Source organism: Ischnura elegans, chromosome 6 (genome assembly GCF_921293095.1).
Source record: "Ischnura elegans chromosome 6, ioIscEleg1.1, whole genome shotgun sequence".
Taxonomy (NCBI): Eukaryota; Metazoa; Arthropoda; class Insecta; order Odonata; family Coenagrionidae; genus Ischnura; species Ischnura elegans.
The window spans coordinates 41,833,258-41,857,506 of record NC_060251.1 but is presented as its reverse complement, the minus strand read 5'-3'; the positions used below and the strand labels follow the sequence as shown (position 1 = coordinate 41,857,506).

The 24,249-nt window shown below is 39.0% G+C and overlaps 1 protein-coding gene across 1 annotated transcript in view; it reads right to left on the bottom strand.

Annotated features, from left to right (window-relative positions):
- The window catches only part of LOC124160570 (phosphatidylcholine:ceramide cholinephosphotransferase 2-like), a 479,802-nt gene that overhangs the window by 334,967 nt on the left and 120,586 nt on the right, over positions 1 to 24,249 (bottom strand). The window contains exon 2 of the mRNA XM_046536445.1: positions 4,610 to 4,866. The gene's annotated coding sequence lies outside the window, so the exon portion shown is untranslated. The remainder of the gene's footprint in view (positions 1 to 4,609; positions 4,867 to 24,249) is intronic.

The following is a 24,249-nucleotide window of genomic DNA, read 5'->3' as shown; positions in this document are numbered from 1 at the left end:
GGCTCATATATATAGGGACCGTGATCACAACACTATCGTCGATGCGTCGGCCATTTTGGAAAATTACGTCAGCGCCGCCATCGGTAATTCGAGTCTTGAATAGAAACCATTTTCAGTATCAATTAACCCTCAAGCGGGCGCGCCTGATATTTTTACACGACCGGGCGCGAGGCGTACTTTGTCCACGATATGCTTATGCATAAATACGATAACACTCGATTTTTGTTAAAATTTATCTTTACTCGTAAAAATTAGCTTTTACATTAATATGCGATACAGATATAAAGGTACACATGTGGTACACGCCCGGTCGCGCGGCGTACTTTGTACTCCACGGGTGTGCGTACAATTTTGAAAGCCTTGGTTTTCGAAGATTGGCGTACTTAATACGCCAGCGTGCCCGCTCGAGGGTTAATATATAATGTGGAACTTTAAAAGTGATTTTTATTTCTCCAACATAACAATATTTTGATCTTGAGAGATGCTCCCAAAGAAATAATCTACGCGGCACGCAAGCGCAGTACTTCCAACTGCTCCATTTGCTGGGTTGGTTGTTCCTCCCTGTGTGGCAAGTGCCTGAGCACTCTAAACCTCGGCGTCTGCTCTTTCGACGGTCTCTAGGATCCACGCACTCCGCATCCGAAAAAATAACAACTCAAGTGCAGGCATCCTCGGCGGCCGCTCCCATTTCTACCCCATCCCAATTCCTCTCACCCTCTGAATCCCGCATAGTGAGCGAAGCTGTCAAGAGTTCTATTCCTGGGCGCAAAGGATTGCGAAATGGACTAGTTCTTCCATATGGAATGTCTACGACTGGGATGAACTCAATGGTCCATGGATGAGACGCCATCTGGTTTGGGGGAGAACGGAAACGTGCGATTTGCACAGTTTTTATTCATTCATCAGATAGGCGAATGGAAGCTTGGTATAGTCCAAGCAAAAGCTTATGGCCTTGCACAATGGGACTTTTTTCCGAATTGTGGCTCAATACAAGCGTTGGGTTGATGATTAGAGGTTCCTGCGATTTAATACCGGAAAAGCCTATGAACACCCCCAACCAAAAATCTGTATGCCTCCTCGATTTTTGCGAGAGTGAAATTATGACCCTTCATTGTACGTTTGCATTTTATACACCATTTTTAGTTTTTTTTTTTTTAGATTGTAACCGATATTTTTCCACGATTTTTAATGGTTATCAAACCGTACTATCTCATGATGAAACCGAAAGCATTAACGAAACAACTATGAAATACAAGGATAAAATTATTTTTAATGTTGCCGAAAATAGAATTCTTATTTCGAAATAAAGGACTTTCTCGTGAAATTTTTCAATTATCACCTGGTATCTCTCGTTAGTTAACATAATATTGTAATTCCTCTTTAAATCGGAAATTTTTAAACAGGTTTGTATTACATTATTTTGCTGCTCGTTACAATTTTCTTCAATCAAACACATAATTCCGGTATTTTCATGATCCAGTTAGGAATTTTGGAGCGCGTTAATAGATATAACGATGACCACAGGAGATATATTCTCTTCACTTTCCCGTGTGATTGACAGACTACTGCGTTACTCCCTTCCCATCATCTCGAACACTTTAATAACGATGTAAGCATAAATTCAAAGGACGTACATTAAGTGGCTACCCTTAAAATAAAAAGATGTGACGGCAATGAACAAAAGAAAAATATCTACACATTAAAGCAGTCCCATGAGACGATGACGGGCATTTTTGAAATTAGGGCCAGTGGAGGGAAAATGTCATCGACGCTGGGATTCACAAAAATCGAGGCCACGTGGTGACACACGATATGATTGATCGCGCGGCGCAAATCCTAGACGCGGCTAGGAGAGCCCCATTTTTAAGCAAAAGGTCTCTGCGACGTCAACGTCATCGACGTCCGATAAATCGAACCGTAGGTCGTGACAGAGCATGGAGGGGATGGGACTAACTACAGGAGGACATGATTGATATGGAATTTAATTTGGACGGTGCGGTATTTGGAGGAAGTGTGGTAGACAAGAGGGTGAAGCGCTTGGCTGCTAATCCACGGGTCCCGCGTTCATATCCTGGATGAAGCCTTTGAACACGAATATTACAAAAGAGGATCCTCAAGTCCGCCTCTATATTTCTGTGTTGCTTGTGCATAACGTGTCAAGTCCAAAAACCCCAAAAATGAATCTCACCTATCCATTAATGAATCATATAGAATCGTTTGTGCATAGTGTGGTGAATGAAAACACATGTTGTTATTAGGTTTGGACATACCACACTATGCACAAACGATTCTACTATATGATTCATTTGATGGTTAGGCGAGATAGTCCCATTTTTGGGGTTTTTGGACTTAACACATTATGCACCAGCAACACAGATTTGTTGTCACTCATCGCGCATTTACAAAATTCGCCACTCGCATCGATGACAGACGAATTGATTCCATTTTCACGGAGATTTATGGTATAATAGGGTGGTTTCCTATTATTTTTTATTGCCTAAATCTAAAAATTGTTGCTCCTGGAGTACGTATTCCACGCTCAAGTTTGACGACACCAAGTTGCTCTGCCGATCCAATGGCTTTTGGGATCGACTCATTAAAGAGTCGATTGAAATTAGACTGTCCAAGAATACCATTGATAGAGACTCCGGATGTGCTCTGAGCAGCACCTGGAAACCTGTGCTCAAGACTATACAAAAGGCAAGGCAAAACCACCAATCAGAGCATGCCGCTGACGACAGCCAATCAGCAGTCACCTGACCACCAGAGTGACTGTATATAAGCAAGTCAAAATTCTCACTCGACATTCACAGCCCTGAGGACGATGACCGAGTCGGACATCGAAACGTTGGCAGATATGGAGTTCCTGACCCGGTGGCGATCCCGAGAACTTTTCACTAAGAAACGAGATAATGTTTCGCCCCGGAGGGACCAGGTGCTTCACCTTCGAACGGTTTAGTTTTGACCCACTCACCGAGTACGAAGTATGGTGGAATGAAATAGAGGATCATCATACCGCCATTAGAAGCATGGGGCACTCATATTTTTATTAATGACATAAGATCGGTGAACGCAAACAGGCCATTCCATTTTTTAGCTCGATGTTTTAACCTCTCCACACGCATGTTAAACGCAACGGGTCGAAACTATTCCCTCTTATCCCCCTCCACTCAACTTCTGGGATCGAAACTTAACTATGAGCAGCGGAGTTTAGATCCATTTAGTTTCGTTCCTAGAAGTAAATTTTCGTCCCGGATCGAAAATAAAAAACATTGGTGATATTAATTTCGTGCTGGAACGAAATTAAACCTAGGCCTCGTAATTTCGTATCCCTTCGGTTCGAAACGAAACATTTTCGTTTCCTTTCACTTGCCATCCCTGCTTATAATGGAATACCAGTGGCGTCGACTCTATGGGCTTGAGGGGGGCTCGAGCCCCCTCAAAAATTCATTATGGGTGTGAGGAAAAAAATGTGTCAGGCTTGTCGATTTTCCCCGGAGTGTCGAGATTCGAGTTATCAGGGTTCTAATGCTGATCATATGACTCTTCTAAAATGCTTAAAAAACTTAAACTCACTGAAGAAAGATTCGATGCTTTCCCGGCGAATGATGTGAGTAAACTTCTCTCGGGTTTCCCACCGGGTTAAAGGCTTCATAATGGCCGACGTTTCGAGCTCCGACTCGGCGCTCATCATCAGTGCTACTGGATGCTTCCCGCATCACATCATCCAGTAGCCCTGATGATGAGCGCCGAGTCGGAGCTCGAAACGTCGGCCATTATGAAGCCTTTAACCCGGTGGGAAACCCGAGAGAAGTTTACTTAAAACTCACTACTTATAAAATTTCCCGGGGCAAGATCCCCGGTTTGGCCCCCCCAATATTTTTTGTACTTAAGTCGACATCCCTGTGGAATACCACAAAGTTCACCCATTCGCCTCTTAATTTTTCATGGAAGTTTCAAACCTAAATCTCTTTAATATTTTTCCTAAGGTTTTCATTTAAGTACATATTGTTTTATATTGTATCAGTTTTATGGCAAGATTCATAGGATTTGTAATGGGATGATTTTAATACGTTCAATGGCATCAGGCTTAACTATGTGAAAGTAGATATTCACAAATTGAAAAGAAGACTTCGTTGACTTCCACTGATTAATGACCTCTATTGATACAAACATGTCGTTCCAAGAAAATAAATCAGTGGAAGTCAACGAAGCCTTCTTTTCATTTGGGATAATTTTAGTTGTTTTTTTTTTTTGGCGCATGATAATGAGTTTTAAGATAATATTCATTCAATAAAAAATTTTCAAATTTAACAACAATAAACACGCTACCGGGAACTTCTTGGCTCTTTACGTGAAGGAAAATCGATATCAAACCGGCGAATCGCCGGCTATATACCAGAATGGGTTAATAATGAGTTATTGACTTTTGTTCCTGAATATAGGCAGCCACGGTTGTAAAAACAAATAATTTTTCAAAAATTTTAAAAACTACATCCTTGTAAGAATTCAAGAGTAACGATTACTTTACGAGAAGAGGACGAGTGCCACCAATTACGGAAAGGTGAGTGGTAAGCCCATCATTAAAGAATAAAGCACTGGTACTCACCGCTCCAATCGGGACGCCCTCCCGAGGCGCGAAGAATCGAAGCAAACTCACTCCGTGGCCCGACCTTGCACTGGGTTGTCACGGTCGATATGGCAGCGCGATCGGCGATGATGACTCGGGAAGCGATGATCTTAGTTCACCACCTCCCTTGATGTCGCTCCGGTCAAGTGAGCGCGGACAGTAAGGCTCCGAGTGTTATCCGCTAGTCACTCGGACGGTCCAGGCAAGCGGGATAAGGGGTCCTCGCGAACACGATCCTGAGATAAGAGAAACGTACTGGGGTTAGTGGGGGAAAAAAATTCGCTTACCACACGTCTCGATGCTGTATGTGGAGCATGTTTCACTATAAGGGCAAGGGTTATACGTTGACAGCAGCAGAGAAGTCAAGAGTGGAGAATAATTTATCGTTGACCAAATGTTAGAATTTATTTATACGAGATTAATTCCGTTACCTAGGAAGCCGAATTATGCCTCGCTGGAGGACCGGAAGAGGAAGCGACAAGAGAAAGACGAAAAGTTCATACAGCTCCCTTCGCTCTATTTTTTCATTTGTCCAAGCAAGGAATAATATGGGCGGAAGAAAAATTATTCGTTAAATACACGTAGAACACAGTAATATCTTGACCCTGCATACCTCAACAGCTTCGCTAACCATCAATTTCTCGTTCACTTTAGATGTCAGCACTAGAGGGCAGCACAGATTTTAACCATTGTTGTGTGAATGCAGGATAGTTCCAACGATTGCTGGAACAATCGTAATCTGAACGAGGCATTAACAACGTTGGATGAAGCAAGAAAGAAATAGTCAGTACAATAGCGCAGGCGAAGAGGGCTTTATGCAATAAAAGAATCTACGTACAGAGGAGAGTACAAGCAAAGAAGAAAGAAAGCAATTCATCCGATGCTACATTAAGGGGCATGTTTCTCTATCGAAGCGTGGCTTGGACGTTAACCGCGGCAGAGAAGTCAAGAGTGGAAGCATTCGAAATGAGGTGGTACCGAAGAATGATGAAGAAGTATCGACCGAGTGAATAATGAGGAAGTGCTGGGGACAGTGGGAGAAAATAGAAGTCTTCTAAAAACATTAAGGAAAAGACTTAACTTATTAGGCCACATTATAAGCCATAATAAGGACAGGAGGATGGGAATAAGGTCAAGGGACGGCCCCGAATGAGTTACACAGGACAGGCTATGAAGAATGTAAAAGAGGATAAATACTTAGCTATGAAAAGGCAAGCTGAAAATGGAACAGAATGGAGAGCTTGGTCAAACCAATCTATGGATTCTTGACGTATGATGATGACACGCCTCGATATCGAGGAAACGTTTTCGACTATACGAAGGACAGAAGTCGTGCCTAAGAAAGCTGGCATTTTCAAGGCCCAAAATTCTTAGGGGAAAAATCATTTTCACGCAAATAATTTTAAACCTGCGAGAGGAATATTATTGTATTTAATTTCTCGTCTGATACGTGTGATGTCGTAACCTTTTTTTTTGCTTCTCAAGCAATAGTAGTCATCTATAATCTCTGGAGCTTTATTCTCTCTCTTACATCCAATATGGCTCTCCTATTAACAATCCCTTATTTACTCCTCCATCACCATAGCGCCCTCAACTCCCAAAACAGCAATATAAACATAAACATGCATACAAATAAAAATGCAATCCAAACATCAATGCATAATAAAAGTACCATGGCATAATTAATCACGCCGAACATCAAGGACGCGACGTTACATACGATAAAAAATCTTCATGACTGTAATCTAAGTGCCGTACGTCAGCAATAGGAGAGCTCCTATCATTTTTCTTCCTCACAGCAGATTTCCACTGTCTCAGAAATTCTCCCGACTTCTGCTGTTATCTCTCTCAACGCAGAAAGCGCATTAGACTCCACATGCGAATTCGGTAAGTAACTGAATCCCTGTTCAAACACCCTCCGGCAAGAGGGTTCAATGGGTTCTTGAGCGCTCCTCGAAAACGCAAGGTAGTTATGCCAGTCGAGTGGCGTCCCTAAGCTTAGTATATCAAGAGCAAATGCTATACAAGGAAGAGACTACTCGTTATCAAACGAAATATGACGTAAGCCAACGGCTTTAAGCTTTCCGCCCACTGAGAATTAGGTTGTTTTGACGACGAAGGCAGTAGTATAGGTACAAGTGATAGTAAAGGGAAAAAAACTCGGGATGAATTTCAGGATAAATAAAAAATTATGAAATGAGGGAAAAATAACCAATTTTAAGTGCAGGGGTGTATGAGATTGATTTGTATTCATTTATTAGCAATCGGAGCACTTAATAAAATCCTCCATTGCACGTGTATAATACGATCTTATAAGCACTATTTCGAAACGTGATTGCCAAGTGGGTGGATCGTCCCACCAATCGAGATGGACCCTTAGGATAATATCAAACAAAAATCCTCGCAGCACGGTGCGACTGATGGTTTTGAAAAATTCCCTTCCCTTACCTTGAACGTTAGAAAAAAAGTCTCACCTTCGGGCTAGTTCTAGGCGATCTCTACCTCAGCCTATGCGAATTAGCCCTGAAATTGAAAACCTGACAGTGAATTACTGTTTTCTCCTTCGACCGAATAATCGGACCACTTCGTTTTTCAGGATTCCAAAGTGGCAAAGAGAAATTAATCGCTAAAATCGTGCCTCAAGTTTGAGAAAATCTCCTCTCCACAATGGTACGATAACAGGTGAACGATAAGCAAATAATAACAAGCCCAGATGAACTGCTTGAAAGGTGCTTGCAAAACTAAAAAAATGAGGTAAGGAACGAAATGAATTTTGGATGCTATCGCTTCCTGAGAATTCTACTGATAGTGAGTGAGTCTTTGAACTGATTTTTCGTCTATTAAAATATCTGCTATTTTCTATTTCATTTTGAAGATGATGAAAGGATACCCATACCGTATATTTTCATGATAGCATTCTGCATATCTTTTCAGGATTTAATGAAAAAGTAATTATTTCTTTATTCCCTGCCCTACAAAAAGAAATTGAGTCCTCAGTCACTAAAAACGAAAAACTTGTCATTCAAACCGTACTAAAAAATCAATGATCTGACCGAACAACAATTATAACGCACACTTCATTTGATAAGTCACTAAGTTAATGTCCTGGCTCAGACTGGAGGGGAGAATCATGGCGTTATCATATAATTCTGGCAAACAATCATGGAGGTATGGAGGTATAATCGGTATGACGTTTGTATAGGGATCTTTCAAGATAAAAGCCAGTTTTATAATTGCCATAAAACGTTTCAAAGTTCAGGTACAGTTGTCAGAGAGAAAGTGTCTGGTATTCTGGAATTTTTACTTACGAGGAAAACCGAATCTCGAGTAAAATTCAAAATAACGTTGCAGCACTCCACCAAAAATAAAAAAATATTACTCTTAGTATCATAAATACCTTCAAGTAGTTTAACCAATACCGATACAGATATGTACTGTAAGAAAAATCATTCAAGACGGTAATATTGTGAAAAATTGACAGGGGGTAAGCGTAAGTATTTCTTATTGGCTAATTACCACGATAGATAACGGGGAAATGAGATCTACGGCCTCTATAGATAGGTATTCAAAAGAGTTCTCAATTGGCAGTAAAAAGTTTGGACACCACTCGTCAGAGGAATGAACCAAAAAAACACTTCACCAGAATGACCTCCTGTGTCAGTTTACGGGAATTACTTCCACGCCAGGGACTACCACAGACACAAGCACACTCCCCCGAATGGACACCTTTGAATCACCTTAATACCACGAATCAATGCCGACGACTTTTCTGCGACTTTTGATCCATTTAAACCCCTTCAAATTGGAGTTATGATCAAAGAATGGGCCAACAGATTTCATTGGAATTTTGGAATACAAATGTATTTCTCTTGAAAGAAAACAAAGGAAACTAAGGGCTGAAAAATTATGATTAAAGTCAAAAGTTGTATCTGAACAGTAAGCTCCGAATTGGCCTCCATGACACAACAGACGGCAAGTGGCCCTTCCATTTCCAATATATTATTTGTTAATCATATATTAAATGCTGATGTGTAATGAAAACTATTTTTGAATTTATCGACTCAATTATAATCATAGCATCCCCGATAGTGAGGAAAAACAAAAATTTTAATAATTTTATATTTTGGATTTACTGTTACGAATGCAATACACTTACCAAGAGAGTTGTTTCAACCCATATCGTGCAACAATATGACATTCAAAAATAAATATGATATATGCATATTCAGACATTGATGATCACCATTAATGAAATTTTAACGGAGATATTAATATGAAAAACATACTAGTGTCCCATACTTGAATATCATTATTTTTTCATTTCTTGCGATATAAACCTACTGTGCCACCTGGTCATAGTCAATTTGCACTGATCTATGTACATCAATAATAAAATAAATTGTTAATTTATTTAACACTGGATAACAGTCTTTGCAATAAGTTACTCTGCAGTCACGTTCGAACGATACACTCAAGAATCTTCGTAAACAAGTCGATTGAAGTCATTTAAAGTGATACAAGAAAGAAAAGAAATCTTCTTCTCTCCAGTCCAGATTTTTTTCTTGACAATGAAAGGGTATTCGTCTACGAAAGGTCAACGAACAAGGAGTAGACATTTTCATCGATTCTGAGGCCGATAGGCAGGGGACACACTTCACCCGTGGAATAATTCAGGCTATTCAAGCTCTTTTTACCGCAAAGAAAAATCCATACACAAGGGCTCTTTCAGAATCGAATGCACTTACCAAGTGAATGAAGAGCGGACAACTGAATCATGTCGAAAAATCATTAACAGTTCGCTCCTAAACTACTTTCTTGACAATGTGATGCTGTTTAGACTGTGCGCAATAGCCATTGTTTCACCTCCGCACCACTAACGAGTCCAACATTTTTTGTTCGTGTTCTATCAATTATTTCACCTTTTATTTGTATTCATGTTAATATAAATACGTATTTTAATTTTGTATCATCACGTTATCTTGTATTCACGCTTGAAAAAAGATGGTAGCCTAATTTTAAGATTATTCAGTGAATCCTATATTCTATCTTGTTAGTTTTTTTGGGAAATGCAGCGTCGGTAACATTTTCTGCTCGACTTCCTACTGTTTATTTTTCGTTTTCAAGAGAATGAACGGGAAACGACGAAGGCGACGATCTCTTTCCACGGCATAATCGCACATAAAATGGTGCAAATAGGATCTGTACCGGTGAGCCTCGAATCACTCTAACCAGCCAGATAACAAAAATACTTACAATGACGCACGTGTTTTGTTGATGGTGTATAATGTTGTTTGTGAGAAAGAGAAACTCAAATCTAGAATTTGATAGTACGTTGTACAATTAAAATTCATGATAGCATAAGATATATTAATTTTTTCCATAAATTGGAATATTTTTTATAACATTTGTTTGCTATTATTTTTTCCTTTTTTATTTTGTCATTTTTTTGGTTTTAATATTTACATTATTATTTGCTGATATGCAAGGATTAGCAACATCTATCTTTTTTTAAATCTATTTCCTTGTTTTACTTTTTTGTTTTATAAAATAATTACAAATTTTGATGAAGAAACCTTTGATAAGGAGGTAAAGACGTTGAAAATACTCATAGAAGAGTGACTTGGTGAGGCAGTGTATGTGTCGTTGGGACACTTGGATCATAATCCCACATGTCTGTAAGGAGAGTATTATTAGTGCCCTTCAGCCTGGACTTAAAATTAAGGACTAGGTGGGAGATGAAATCATTCATGGTAGGGATTTTGTGGACAGAAAGAACATCGGAGATTTTGACTAGACAATTTTATTATTTTTTGTTTTGCAATATTTTTCTCTTTTCAATTCAAACGTTTCGATGTGTTGCTTTCTTCAATGGCTGAGGGCCAATGTCAAGGCAAAACAGAAATACATTGATTATAAAAATACGATAACATTAAAAGAAAGCAATGGCATAGGAAAGAATTCGGTATCAGCGAATTAATATTTCTTTTGGAAGTCTGTCGCTTTTGAAGCGTTTAAAATGAACGGGGTAACATTCTCGTCCAGATTTTATATAGGATTCGCTATCCCATCGTTGACCCGATTTGAATTTCTAACGGAAGACGATAGCCGTTCGGCATTAGATTGGGCCAGGAACCCCTTTCATATCCGTCTGAGATTATATCCATCCACCAGGAGTGAAACATCGCGCAGAAAATGTTAACAACGCAGCATTTCCCGAAAGGAACTAATAAGATGGATAAATAGGTGCTGCAAAAATCTTCAAACAAAAATTTCTATTATATATTCTAAATTTAACTCTAATTACTACCCCGGAACTGTTTGTAAAGTTTGAAAAAATTACTACAAAAAATGTAAAGCACAAAAGGGGTATCATTATAATTATTGCGCAAATGATTGCATATCTTGACGCTCAGTTATGCTGTAAGGCAAATTCTAACAATGAGTAGCTTGTGCATGATGCTTCATTTCCTAATTCACCGGAGAAAACTGAAAAATTCTTCATTAGACTTCTGTTCATGGGGATTAAGCGGTGAGCCCCAAATATTTGGTAGCCAAAATGACCGTTATCTCCCATAATCATCTTCAAAAAGCGCATTAACATAAAAACTTTTTAGAATAGAAGGTATTAAGGCGTGGGGGGTCAATCGGTATTCCCAAACGAAAATGATCGCATTCGAGAGCTGCTGGATCCGTAAAAGAACCGTTCAATGAGTCATTTATTATTTGAAGATACAACAATTACGCAATGGAAAATAACCGTTCCCGTAAAATGTGAGCTTCAAGCGAGCCGCTCCTCGAAGGCCGTGGGCGGATTCCAAAACAATGCCCGTATTTTAACAATTCTGTGATGTCATCAAAATGCGTAAATACAGAATAGCTCATCAAAATAACCCCTCCGATTGCATAATACATTTCTACGCAGGGGCGCAGCCAGGAATTAAGGCTGGGGGGGTTTAGATGCAACTAATGCCGGGGTGTGTGGGGGTATGGTATGCCCACCAGGATAAGCGGTAGGTGCGAGATTAATAAATTGCGGAATTTTAAAATAAACGGCTCAAAATGGTGAGTTTTACGGCTTTCTGAAGGATATTCTATTAATCCTAGCACTATTATATTAGTAATATCATTCCTATTAAGTAAAATGGATTAAATTTAAATATTTCTCTGAGCTCTGGGGGGGGGGGGGGGGGGTTTAAACCCCAAAACACCCCCCTCGCTGCGCCACTGTTTCTACGAGTAAGGTAATGCGTGAATATATTACCAGGGAAATGCACGGCAAAATTCCCCGCGTAACCACAGCTGTATGCAAGAATGGATGGAAAATAAGTAGGACTAGATCGAATAGGGTAGTTTCCTTCATCAAAGAAAACGCTAGTCATTGATTGCGATTCGTTACCCACCATTACTGTATTCATAATAAACAAATTATTTCGTTTTAGAAATACCGGTTTAGACGAATGGCAATGGTCCATTTTTATCCTCATTTGAAAAGGGCCAGATTGGCGCCCATGCGATGCCACTCCACGTGACGTCACAGGGACCTAGTTTCTATACGAGAAGATAGGAGTTATACGTCGTCTGAGGTTACCAATGCATGCATGAGGCGCAGAGCTCAGGGAAACATGTCTTAATAATCACTTATTAAAACTGGCTAAGGTCGGAAAGTTTTCTTCATTTGATAAGGTATTAATAATCCTTATTTAAGCCAAGCGCTACCAGCCAGCAGGGTACTCAGCTACCCGCTAGCAGCCTGCGTCGTATCAGCGCTCAACTCGCCTCAAGGTCACCTCACAAGGCGGCAGCGGGAACCAGAAATACGTCACACGGAGAGATTTCCCGGCATTCATACTTACGCGTCGCGTTTTCGCGCGCTAGAAAATTTTCACTTTTCATTTAATCGCAAAAAATAAATATCGTCATTTAAAAATCTAAAAGCGTGAAATAGGTACTCCAGGAGTAATAATCTTTCGATTTAGGCAATAAAAAAATAATAGGAAACCACCCTGTTTGGCCAGTGCACTTGAAGAAGGTTTTGTGGCTTTGAAATCGTCGGGGACAATTTATCGTGGACGCGGGTCTTCAGATCCATGTATAGAATGCATTCCAGTACTTGCGAATGCTGGAAATCCCTCGTTAAATACTACAGTACTCTCTCCATAACTCGTACGTCACTTTTTCGGCCCTGCCAGTAATCCGACGTTTTTATACAGGCAGCTACCAAGTAGGAAGCTCGCTAATTCGGAGTATTCCACATCGCAGGTGAGCCTATTTCAGCAAAAAATAGGGAAAATAATGCTTACAACGAGGAAAGCCTTCCAATTCAATGAAATAATTTGAAATATTGATACGAAACGATAGTGCTAAAAAGTAAATTCAGTTTTCCTGTATTGTAGTTTGATTTTCCGATAACACTGCAACTGCGCGTATGCACTACTTTTATGTTCAATAAAATATATTATAAACATGTATAAACACTATGAAACATAGCCTCTGCCGTTTAGGTACTACATTATAAGTGATTTCCAGCAATCCAACATTTTCGGTAATTCGGCAATACTCGGGTCCGATATCTGCCGGATTGCCGAGATTTTGGACCAGAGTATTGCCGCATTACCGAGAGATCAATGTACATAAATACAAATATTGAAAATTAGTTTTCTTGAAATTGAAAATTACTTTAAAATTATATTTATTAACAACTGAAAATGATTGAAAATTTGCGAGACTAAAATCGCGAGATATACGTGGAATTTTCATGCCAAACGTCCTCAAAGCAAGGACATGCACTTTCGCTCTGGCGACGGCCACCATTTTTCTTACGGAAAGAAAAAATGAGAATACTTTGGCCCGCCTAAAACCTGGCAGAGCTGTAGCTCATAAAGTGGTGTACCATCTCTTCCTGAGCTGCAACTTGCCTGGCAAAGAGACCTGCTTTGCCAAAGGCGGATTGGGATCTCACCTTCGCTGCCAATATTAATGCTCATGGTGAGGAAACATTGCCACTAGCCATATTTAAGGCTTACAGGTTATTTCAGGAGGTGGTAGAGAAGAAAATTTTAAAGTTTCCAAGTAAGCTTCCGCGGAGATTATCACGGTAAGCAGGGATTCTTCCAGGTTTTCTTCCGTTAAGTCATATTCGTATAAGGCATACAGGTTATGTCAGCAGGTGGTAGAGAAGAGAATTTTAAAGTTTCCCAGTAAGCTTCCGCAGAGAATATGACAGTAGACAGCGATTTTCCGGGTTTTCTTCCGCGTTTATCCAATTTACTGAACACTATTTCGCCAAAGTTCCAAAGTATACATTCATAAACAAAACAAAAATTTTTGCAATAAAATGTATATAATAACTAGCAATAAAAAACACAGAGTACCTAACACATTTAAATTCCAAAAAAAAAGTTAAGGAAAGTGCGTTCCGGCACTGCTAATTTTGCTATGACTTCACTGGTTGCGATCCCATGTTTATGGAGAAAAAAATCTTGAACTGTCTTCCTTACCAACCCCTGAAGTATTGAACGCATACGCAAGGACCCTTTCAGTGGTGGCATCTCTTGGGCTTTAATCCACCAGACTCTCAACGGGGGAAGGAAGGGACACACTCACTCCAGGGTCATAGAAACCAAGGAGGGTGTGCTTTCTAGCAAGACCTGGACCAACGATTAATGTGCCAGCGACTTCGGAAGATTTTTCTATGAAAGAGAAAAATCCAAAGGTTAAATCGTTGGATTATTACAGATTCCTCCTGAAACACATTGTATTGGATTGGAACAAGGAACGAAAATAATTCAAAGATATGACTGACTTATATAAAAGTCGAGATAATCTTGTCTTTAAATTGCCCTTGATTAATCTTTAAAAGGGATTTGGGTTGATGTGGAAGTTAAGAGTGTTGGCTTCCAGACCAATGGTCCCGGGTTCTCGGCAGTGGCGTTCATTTTTCAGAGATTTCCCGATCCCTTCTTGGGTGTTTCAGAGAGGCGCTTCAAGAACTGCTCTTCGTCCGTTGGATGGTACGTAAAGCCGTAGTCCCTTGGAGCCTTTCTTTAAGGGCAGACTAATGAAATCGCCGGGGTTCTTTCCACCCTTACATCCCTACCCGTCTCTACGGCGCAAATGACTTTAGCTGTCAGTCGCATCCAAATACTCCACCATTCAAATACTATACCATCATTCCCATAAGAATGCTTAAATTCAAACAATTCGCGCGCACAATAAAATTTATCTCTTAAGGAAAAAGAATCAGCCCTGTGCCCAAACTAATGCATCTCATTTTCTCACTCCAATAATTTAAATTATTTTGACTATCTTGTGATGCTAATAGTGAATAAAAAATGTGTCATGAAGATCATGAAATACCAACCAAATAACTTATTTGATTTAAGACATGAATTCGATAAATTGGCATTTTGAAGGTTCCTCATAGAAATCGTTTTATGTAGGTATTACCTGTCTGAACAGAGATTATTTGAAATCTTATTGGATGCACTATGAGGAACTTCAGCTTTTGAACAAATGATACATAAGCAGATTGACAGGCATTTCACTGAAAAGAAAGCATATTGGTAATTTTAATGTAACATTTCGTTTAACAGTTATATTGCCTTTATAAAAAATTTTAAATTGGCTAAGTGAACATGTATGAAAGACAGTAATAAGGGGATGGATAAGAAACGACGGAATACCAAAAGAAAAAATGGTCATCAGGGTTGAAAAACCTTTGATTTGAAAATTCTCTGAGAAATAAGAATTAGTAAGTAAATAACAATTTTCTCCTGATTGTTGAATGAAACACTTGAGTATGTCCATCTAAAATATTAAATGGGTATTATAGGGTTACATTGGGGCAGTGAGGAAAATGTTGAAGATTTAAATCGGTGAAATTACAACAATTTCCGCGGTCCATGTTCGTCGATATTGATGGCTTTTGGGGTAACCCAAGCCATGCCTTAAAAACAGCCGACATATCCTCTCGTATACCGGAGACCTCATCAAGGGTAGTGAGCCCTACATTCATCTGGTCATTAGCCCTGATGAGGTCTCCAGCATGAAAGAGGAAGCATTGGTGATTTTAAAGCCTTGGCGCGGGTTACCTCAAAATCTATCAGTATTGAAGATTTGAAAACATGTTTACTAAGGACGATGAAAATCTAATCGATCGATTTCACAGTCAGGTATTTAGTTATATTGGATTAATTAGACCTGATTAATCAGCAGGTATTTAAGATTATTTGAAAAATACTAGTATGTATCATACTTTCTTATTCTTATGGTACTCTAACTAATTCTCCCTCTGCCAAACACCCTAGAGGTGGCTCGCAGGGGAATTATATAGATGTAGATGTATACGAGTGCCCTTGAGTAGCCGAATCAAAATATTGATGGGTATACTTTTAACTGCGAGGCTCTAATAAGGAGCGTTGACAAACGAAAAGCAATTTTTCACAGAAAAAAATCTTCGGAGCATTGGCAGAGATTCAGATGAAAAGGCGGGTTACCGTCACTTCCTGAATTGGAACTTGCCAGACATCGAGTCGTGGTTGGCACATGACGGATTCGAGTAGGTACTTATTTTTGCTGTCAGTGACAGGAAACTACTAGAAAAATATGGATGCAAAATGACTTGAATAATAAAAAATAATAATCAAAATAAGTAATAGGGTAGTTTCCTTCATCAAAGAAAACGAAAGGCATTGATTGCGATTCGTTACCCACCATTACTGTATTCATATTACACAAATTATTTGGTTTTTGAAATACCGGTTTAGACGAATGGCAAGGGTCAAATTTTATCCTCATTTGAAAAAGGCCAGATTGGCGCCCATGCGATTCCACTCCACATGACGTCACAGGGACCTAGTTTCTACACGAGAGGATAGGAGTTATACATCGTCTGAGGTTACCATTGCATGCATGAAGCACAGAGCTCAGGGAAACATGTCTTAATAATCACCTATTAAAACTGGCTAAGGTCGGAAAGTTTTCTTCGTTTGATAAGGTATTAATAAACCTTTTTTAAATAAACCTACCATCCAGCAAGGTACTCAGCTACCCCCTAGCAGCCTGCGACGTATCACCGTTAAGCCTCGCCTCAAGGTCACCTCACCGGGCGGGAGGGTTAACCAGAAATACGACGTACGGAGGTATTTCCCGGCATTCATACTTAAGCGTCGCGTTTTCTCGCGCTTGAAAATTTTCACATTTCATTTAATCGCGAAAAATAGATATCGTCATTTAAAAATCTAAAAATGTGAAATACGTACTCCAGGAGTAATAATCTTTCGATTAAGGAAATAAAAAAATAATAGGAAACCACCCTATTGGCAGAAGCACTGTATAAGAACTGAACCTAGGAAGTGATGCATTTCATGAGAGACCTAATACAGTGTGGTTTATTTCAATCCTACCTCGTGAACGGCGGAGGACTTCGCATTATTTGCCATGAGAAAAGATTCCCCTGGACCAGGTATCGAACCCCGGACCCATGAATATTACAAAAGAGAATCCTCAAGTCGGCCTCCAAATGAGTCCCGCAGACCACTAACAGTAGGCTATCCAACTTATTTTATTCTCATTACACTTTTTCTCAACCTTTAATTTCAATTGCAATATTATTAACATCTAGCACCGATGAACCTCCGTAAAACTGCCACTGAAATAAAAGAACATGGACAGCGTAGAGGTCTCTCATAAAGCCAAATATGCGTAGTTCGATTCCTGGTGGTCCACGAGCAGTGGCGCAGCGAGGGGGAGGGTTTTGGGGGAATAACTACCCCCCAGAGCTCAGAGATGTTTTATTAGAATTAAAGTTTAATCCATTTTACTTAATTGGATTAGTATTACTAATAGAATAGTGCTAGTATTAATCAAATATCCCCCAGAAAGCCGTAAAACTCGCCATTTTAAACCACTAAACTTAATTTTTTTCTGGAGGAGGGCCCACGCAACTCCCACTTACCCTGGCGGGTATGCAATACCCCCACATCTCTAAGTATTAGTTGCGCCTAAAAACACCCTAGCCTTAGTTCCTAGCTGCGCCCCTGTCCACGAGTATTTTTTTATCATGGAAATTAATGTCATACTGCAACAGGTTGACCTGAGCGGTGGCCCAGAAAGCTAAAGGTCCGAGATTCGGTTCCCGGACCAGGGAAACTTTATCTCGTGGTAATTAATGTGAACCTGCTATAAGTTTCATGAAAAAAGAAGTCGTATTTGCTATCAAATAATTACAAGAACTGGATATGATTTCAACTTCGAAAGGGATGCAGAGTAAAAACAATGCAGTTTTGAAGGACTATTGTACATTGAGAAGAAATTAAAAAATAATTTCTGTGTGCACGTCTAACTACTATTGGGATTTATTATTTTAAAATGGATTTCAGTCTTCAAATATGCCGTAAGTTTCACTCCTTGAGACGCTATCAAGAAAACAGACCTTGTACGTGAAGGAATTTCGGGAACTGGGATGAAGAGGTCAAGGAACATTTTCAGCGGAGATTTTGAAGAGCAGACGCACCGGAATGGTCCGGTTACGTAACCGGTCTTACGTAATCAAACGTGGCGTCGGACACACTCCAGACTGTGGGAGGGGTGAAAATTCCAAGAGAAGTGGAGAGCTCGGCTTTTTCAGGACATTATTTTTTATTCGTCGTGAACGCCACTGACGATTTTGGGAATCAAAAATACGATGGTAAACGCCTACGATGACTTTGGAAAGGGGTTAGAGATGTGAGGATGTGGCTGCAAAATTCGAGTCGAGTCGAGTAGTTTCGGGTACAGAGTTTTCGACAGAAATCTGCCGACAGAGGGTGCTATAATGAAATTCATGTGATAATATTGTTTTAAAGTCGTTCTAATGTCCAGCCACGCAAGTATGTAGCGAAAGAAATTTTTTTTCGCTATTATTATTACTAGAGGTTAATCAATTTTCATTGTGCTTATGCAACTGTTTAAGACGGTTTTTTTTAATTCCTCTCCTAATTGTGACATAATTTCAACTCTCCTCACTATCTTTCCAAATAATGATAATATGTTGGTGCATGCATTGTTGTATTGTCTGGTTCAGAATTTACTATACTCAACTCGATACTCGCGAGTAATTTCCTACTCGACTCGATAATCGACTCGAGATCAAAAAGTACTACTCGCACATCCCTAGTAAGGGAAGATCCATTATGAACTAATTTCCTGATATTGTACAGAAATTCTTTCCGTCAATGTATACGTGGTAAGTACTTGGTTTCGCCAACTGAATAGTATTTTTGATGAAAATTAATGAAGAAGAGTAGAAGAATTCAAATGGGTACGAAAACAGCAGGAACGTGGAATTGTGGGAAATGACGTCACGTCATACGGAGTGGTTGGTGTATTGTTTACCCATTCGTTGGTGTTGAACAGCAGATAAGCACTGCACTGCTACGGTAGTCATGGCTTCTGTAGTTCAAAATAAGTAGTGCTTTGTACTGATGTGTAATAATACGTAAAGATGTGAGGCGTTCAGAGGGGGTCAAGCCGATTCTCACCAAATTTCACGTGGGAGAAAGGAGAGGGGTCCTGGCAAATATCACGTAATTTTTTTCTCGCAAGAAACAGAAATTGCTGAGTAATCTTAAATACTAATCTCAACTAATCTTAAATAAAAATAATTAAACAAATTGTTTTGTAATAACCCCAACGCGTAGATTAACATATTTTCACTGATAATACCTACACATTTAGATCAATCTCACGAGAGATTAGAGGTTGAGGGTCGAGCCAAATCTCATGATATTTCACCAAGGCAGTTTAGGGGGGTCCAAAAATCGCCGAAAATTAATGAACGCCCCCTCACCAAAGACACGGTGGTGACTTAAAATGCTGGTGGCAGGCATGCACTACTTTAATGCGATGGTCGAGGGTCAATTGATGGCAAACCGACGATTTGTAGTCAATGAATAGCCGGTGGTCAATTGGCTATCTATTGCGGATGGTCGACCATTAAGTCCAATGACCCAGGAGATGGTGGTTTTGATGGTCGCCTTTCAGAGTGTCAATGGGTCAGTCAAGTACAATCGAACTTGCATAGTGCGACACCGAAAAGACCAGAAAAACAGTTATAGTCATCATAAACATCTATACCGATGGATAAGTTCTAACAACACGTATCTCAAAAATAGCAACTTTTCAGGAGAGCAAAAAAAAACGATTCATTTTTTCTAATTTTACGCCAAAATTAAAAACAAAAAAAATCATAAAACTGAAAAAGAAGCATACATTTACCAACAAAAAGTTGTTTTTTTCCTTTAAATTAATTTTTTTAATGTTATTACACTTAGTTTAAGGTAGCTACCTGCGTCAAGACGACCAAATTTTGAGATACCTGTTGTTAGAACTTAGCCATCGATATACGTGCTGGAAAGTATTCAAACTAGTGATGTGCGATATATCGCTAAATTTGATTGAATCACCGTTACTGAAAAGTAGCAGTCACTGTCGGTGACTTAATACTCGAAATCACTGTGATTGGATAACTGGATTCGGTGAAGATAACTCTGGCTGCCACCAAGTGATGAGCGATTTATCGCTACATGTGATTGAAGAGAATTAGCGATCACTGCCGGTGACTAAATCACGAAATACTTGAACTGCAACTGTGAAGATATAGCTTAGGCTGCTACCACTGCTACCAACGGTATAACAGAGCTAACACAAATGGCAAATACAGACTACGGCTTGAATATAAAATGTGCTAAAAATGAGGACGGGATTTTAATGATTGTCACTTATCAATTCCTTTACCACATCAAATTTACTTAATTATCGTAACATAAAATCAGAATCAGAACTATTCCCTCAAAATAAAATATTTTTGTGGAAGGTTACACGGGATTTCCACCGGGTCAGGTTCTCCAACTCCATCTCGGCCCAGTAAGCGTTCTAAAATATTTTGCCTAATTTTCCAATTTTCAATACGTTTATTCGTTCCTTTTGCAGAGAGCTCATTCAAGTGGACAAAAAAGCAGGAATAGCATAGCCACGAATCACGGCTGACTTTCATGAGTGATTCTTCTCGGTGATTGTAATCACAGTTAAGAATCACCGTCACTGATGAGTAGCAGTCAAAGGAAACGAAGTGATTGGAAGATCACAGTTCCGCTCATTATACTAAAAAATAACTATAAATACCAAACTATTTATTTGATTATTAAATAACTATTATTTGCTATATAATGTTCAAACATTTTCGTTCTTTGACAACAAAATGTGCGTTCTAAAAACATGCAAAAGCCATTTTATTAATTTTCATTAATGTTTGCAAGTTATTATGAAAGATGAATGTTGTAAACGTAGTAGTTTTCCCTAGGTTGAGTTACAAGGTTCATAAAGTTGACAAAACGGCTAATTTTACGGTGCGCGGAATCATTTATTGCACTGGCGAGTCTACATTTTTGAATTTTTCATAAGACAAAAAATAAATCAGAATTGATAATAAAATTTCCTTTAAAATGACATATAAATCTTCAGCATAGCATGCACTGAAGTCCAGATATAAATTAGCAAAGTACAGCGGCACATTATTTTGACGCTGACAGTAATTTAAACCACCCCTTGGAGAAAAATTCAAGATGGATGGAGTGAGTTTTATTTTTATCGTTTCAGATTTTATTTAAATTAGTTCTGCGAGGATGTCAGCGGTACATTGGAAATGAATGTGGAAGACCCTAACAGGTTGGTAAGGATTGGGACGCAAAATTAATATGTAAACGTAATCAGCATCCATGATATATACTCCGAGTGAGAGAAATCTTTCTATTTACTTTTTAGTGAATTTTGTACTGTTTTCGGAAAGAGCGCGCTTTTAAAATCTTTTTTATTTATTTATTTTCTACCTTTCAGCAGTGAATCATATACTTAAGCGTTAAACCAGAGCTGTTTAAGAAATTTCTGCCCAAATACTTATTGCTGACGCCACGTATTGAAATAATTTTAAATTATTTATATGCAGGGAAATTAAGTTAATTGATTAAATGCTATCGAACAAAATTACAATCCGATCCGACAATGTGAAGTGTATTAAAAATCAATTACAAGATTCCATCGATGAAACGGGCAAACAATTTAAGAAAAAGTGTGTAAAAATAACGATATGCTTACATTTCTTCTTCTAACAATATCTAATTAATCACTCTTCCACATTATCCCATTTAGGTATGATATGTCGGCATAGCGGCGTAGCGAGGAGGGAAGTCCGCGGGGTCCGGACCCCCACCCCCCGAAATATAAAAACACAATTACTTCAATCAAACACAATTACTTATCCTTCATAAAAGAAAACAAAATATTGAAAAATCATGAATTTAAAGATTTCTTTGAAAACTGAAGTTTTTTCGATTATGAAAAGTGTTAAAATTAGCTTAAAACTTAGTACCCTGTTTTTCAAAAATTTTCCCCCTGGTTATGGACCCCTCCTCCCCCCGAACGAAATTCCTGGCTATCCCATTGCGTCGCTGCGTTGGGCACATTTGAAACGCTCGATCTTGAAGACTGGAAATCAAACAAACTTAAGTCTAAATTGTACAGAGTTGATTGTCCATTGAGTAGCCTTCGAATATAGCCACCCATCAATTAAGATTGAGAATTTAAACTTTATATCGTGATATCAATTTATCTACAATATGTTTTCCATAATTTATCTTAAATTATCAAAACTTCACAATGAAATTAAAGTAGTTTTCAAACAAGCCCGCATCTATACATTTATCTATGCCACTAGACAAAGCCCCTATCGCACTACCAGTCAGAATTATTGACTAGTTAATAGTTTTTGAACTATCGTACTATCTTTTCAAATACGTACTATCTTTTCAATCGTTAGGGTTATTATATAGGAGCATCATTATTGTGAGCGAAATTTTGTCGCCTCAAATGGTAGTTTAATACATCACTGCCATCAGTAATTTTATACCACTTCATCATTGTCCAGATGTCGAACATATTCTAGCATAATTATTAACTGTTGACCTTCCAATTATACTTATCATTTGACATGTTACAATTGAAATCTAATTTACTTTAATAACTTTAGAAATGGAATCAACTTCTATTATTTGCGAATTCGGCACTATAATAAGATCTACTTTGTTACAATTTCGTATTCAAGGTAATGGTAGAGATAAAAATAATTAAAATTACCACTTTTCGTGATAATGTATTATTTCAGCTGAGCAAAAAACGGGGAATTACGGCTCCTAGTTCCGCGGAATCAGAGCGTTGAATACCACTGCCATCTACGCGTCAGACGCGCGAACATGAACATAATGCGTAGTGAACAACTGAAACAGTTTCCGTCAGACGAATACATGGGTGAAGGAATTCTTCTCGGGTTTTCCACCGGTTGAGGCTTTCCATGGCCGACGTTTCGAGGCTCGACTCGAGCATCGTCATCAGGGCAGTTGAATACATGGGTGCCAAAACGGATACTCGTCAGGACTGTGCAGAAAAGCATTCATCCTTTTGTTTACGTTTACGCTTTACGTTTTCAATTTGACTAAAATTAAAAATACTGTTGGCGGTCTAATAAACTTCCGTTAATTTTATTGTCGCTTATTTAAGCTAGTTACTTTTGTACTGATCCATATATAATGCCACATAATCATTTGGTGAGGGACTTTTCATGAGAGTTGGTGCACTCCACTCACTGACACAAGTTGATTTATGGCTGTTGCTGCAGTTTTTGCGCTACATTCCATTGTTTTCTCTTGATCCATAAACAAAATACGTTCGTAAGTTGTTGAAAGGCGTATATATTTCAGCGTTCCCATCAAGGGGACTGCATAAAAGAGGCCCAATTCCATCCCATATAGGAATGATTTCTGCTGTCACTTCGGTCGCATTTTAATCGACTATCAAATATGTCCGCGGCGCGGTGATGAGTGCAATGCGATGCACTTTTTTTAATCAATATTTTGCAGTATGGTCTTTGCAAATAGCATTGAAGAGTTATAAATTTGATAAATCACATCATCATGAATCAGTGGCGTACTAGAAATATGCTTAGGGGGAATGAGGGGCCAAGGGGAGTGACTATTCCTAAATTCGGGAAGGTCAGCTGATAATGCAGGAACGGATGACATTATCACATGGAGGATCACAACCGAACTCAATACAGAATACACGTTGTACAGCAACCAGAGATTCCGTCTTTGCAAACTGTGAAACGCATAAAGCTTTCTGTTTACTAGTAGCCAACTTTCCTACTAGTACTCTCCAGGGGCACAGCTAGGAATTAAGGCTTGGTGAGTTTTAGGTGCAACTAATGCCGGGGTGTGTGGGGGTATGGAATACCCACCAGGATAAGCGGTAGGTGCGAGCTTAATAAATTGCGGAATTTTAAGACAAACGGTTCAAAATGGTGAGTTTTACGGCTTTCTGAGGGATATTTTATTTATCCTTACTCTATTCTATTAGCGATATCAATCCAATTAAGGATTAATGTTAAAAATTTCTCTGAGCTCTGGGGGGGTTTTATCCCCCAAACTCCCCCCTGGTGCGCCACTGGCACTCTCTAGCGGTTGGCGGTACAAACATTGGGTCCAAATGCGCATTGTTGACAACAAGCAAAACCATTTGATTTCCTCTTTCAC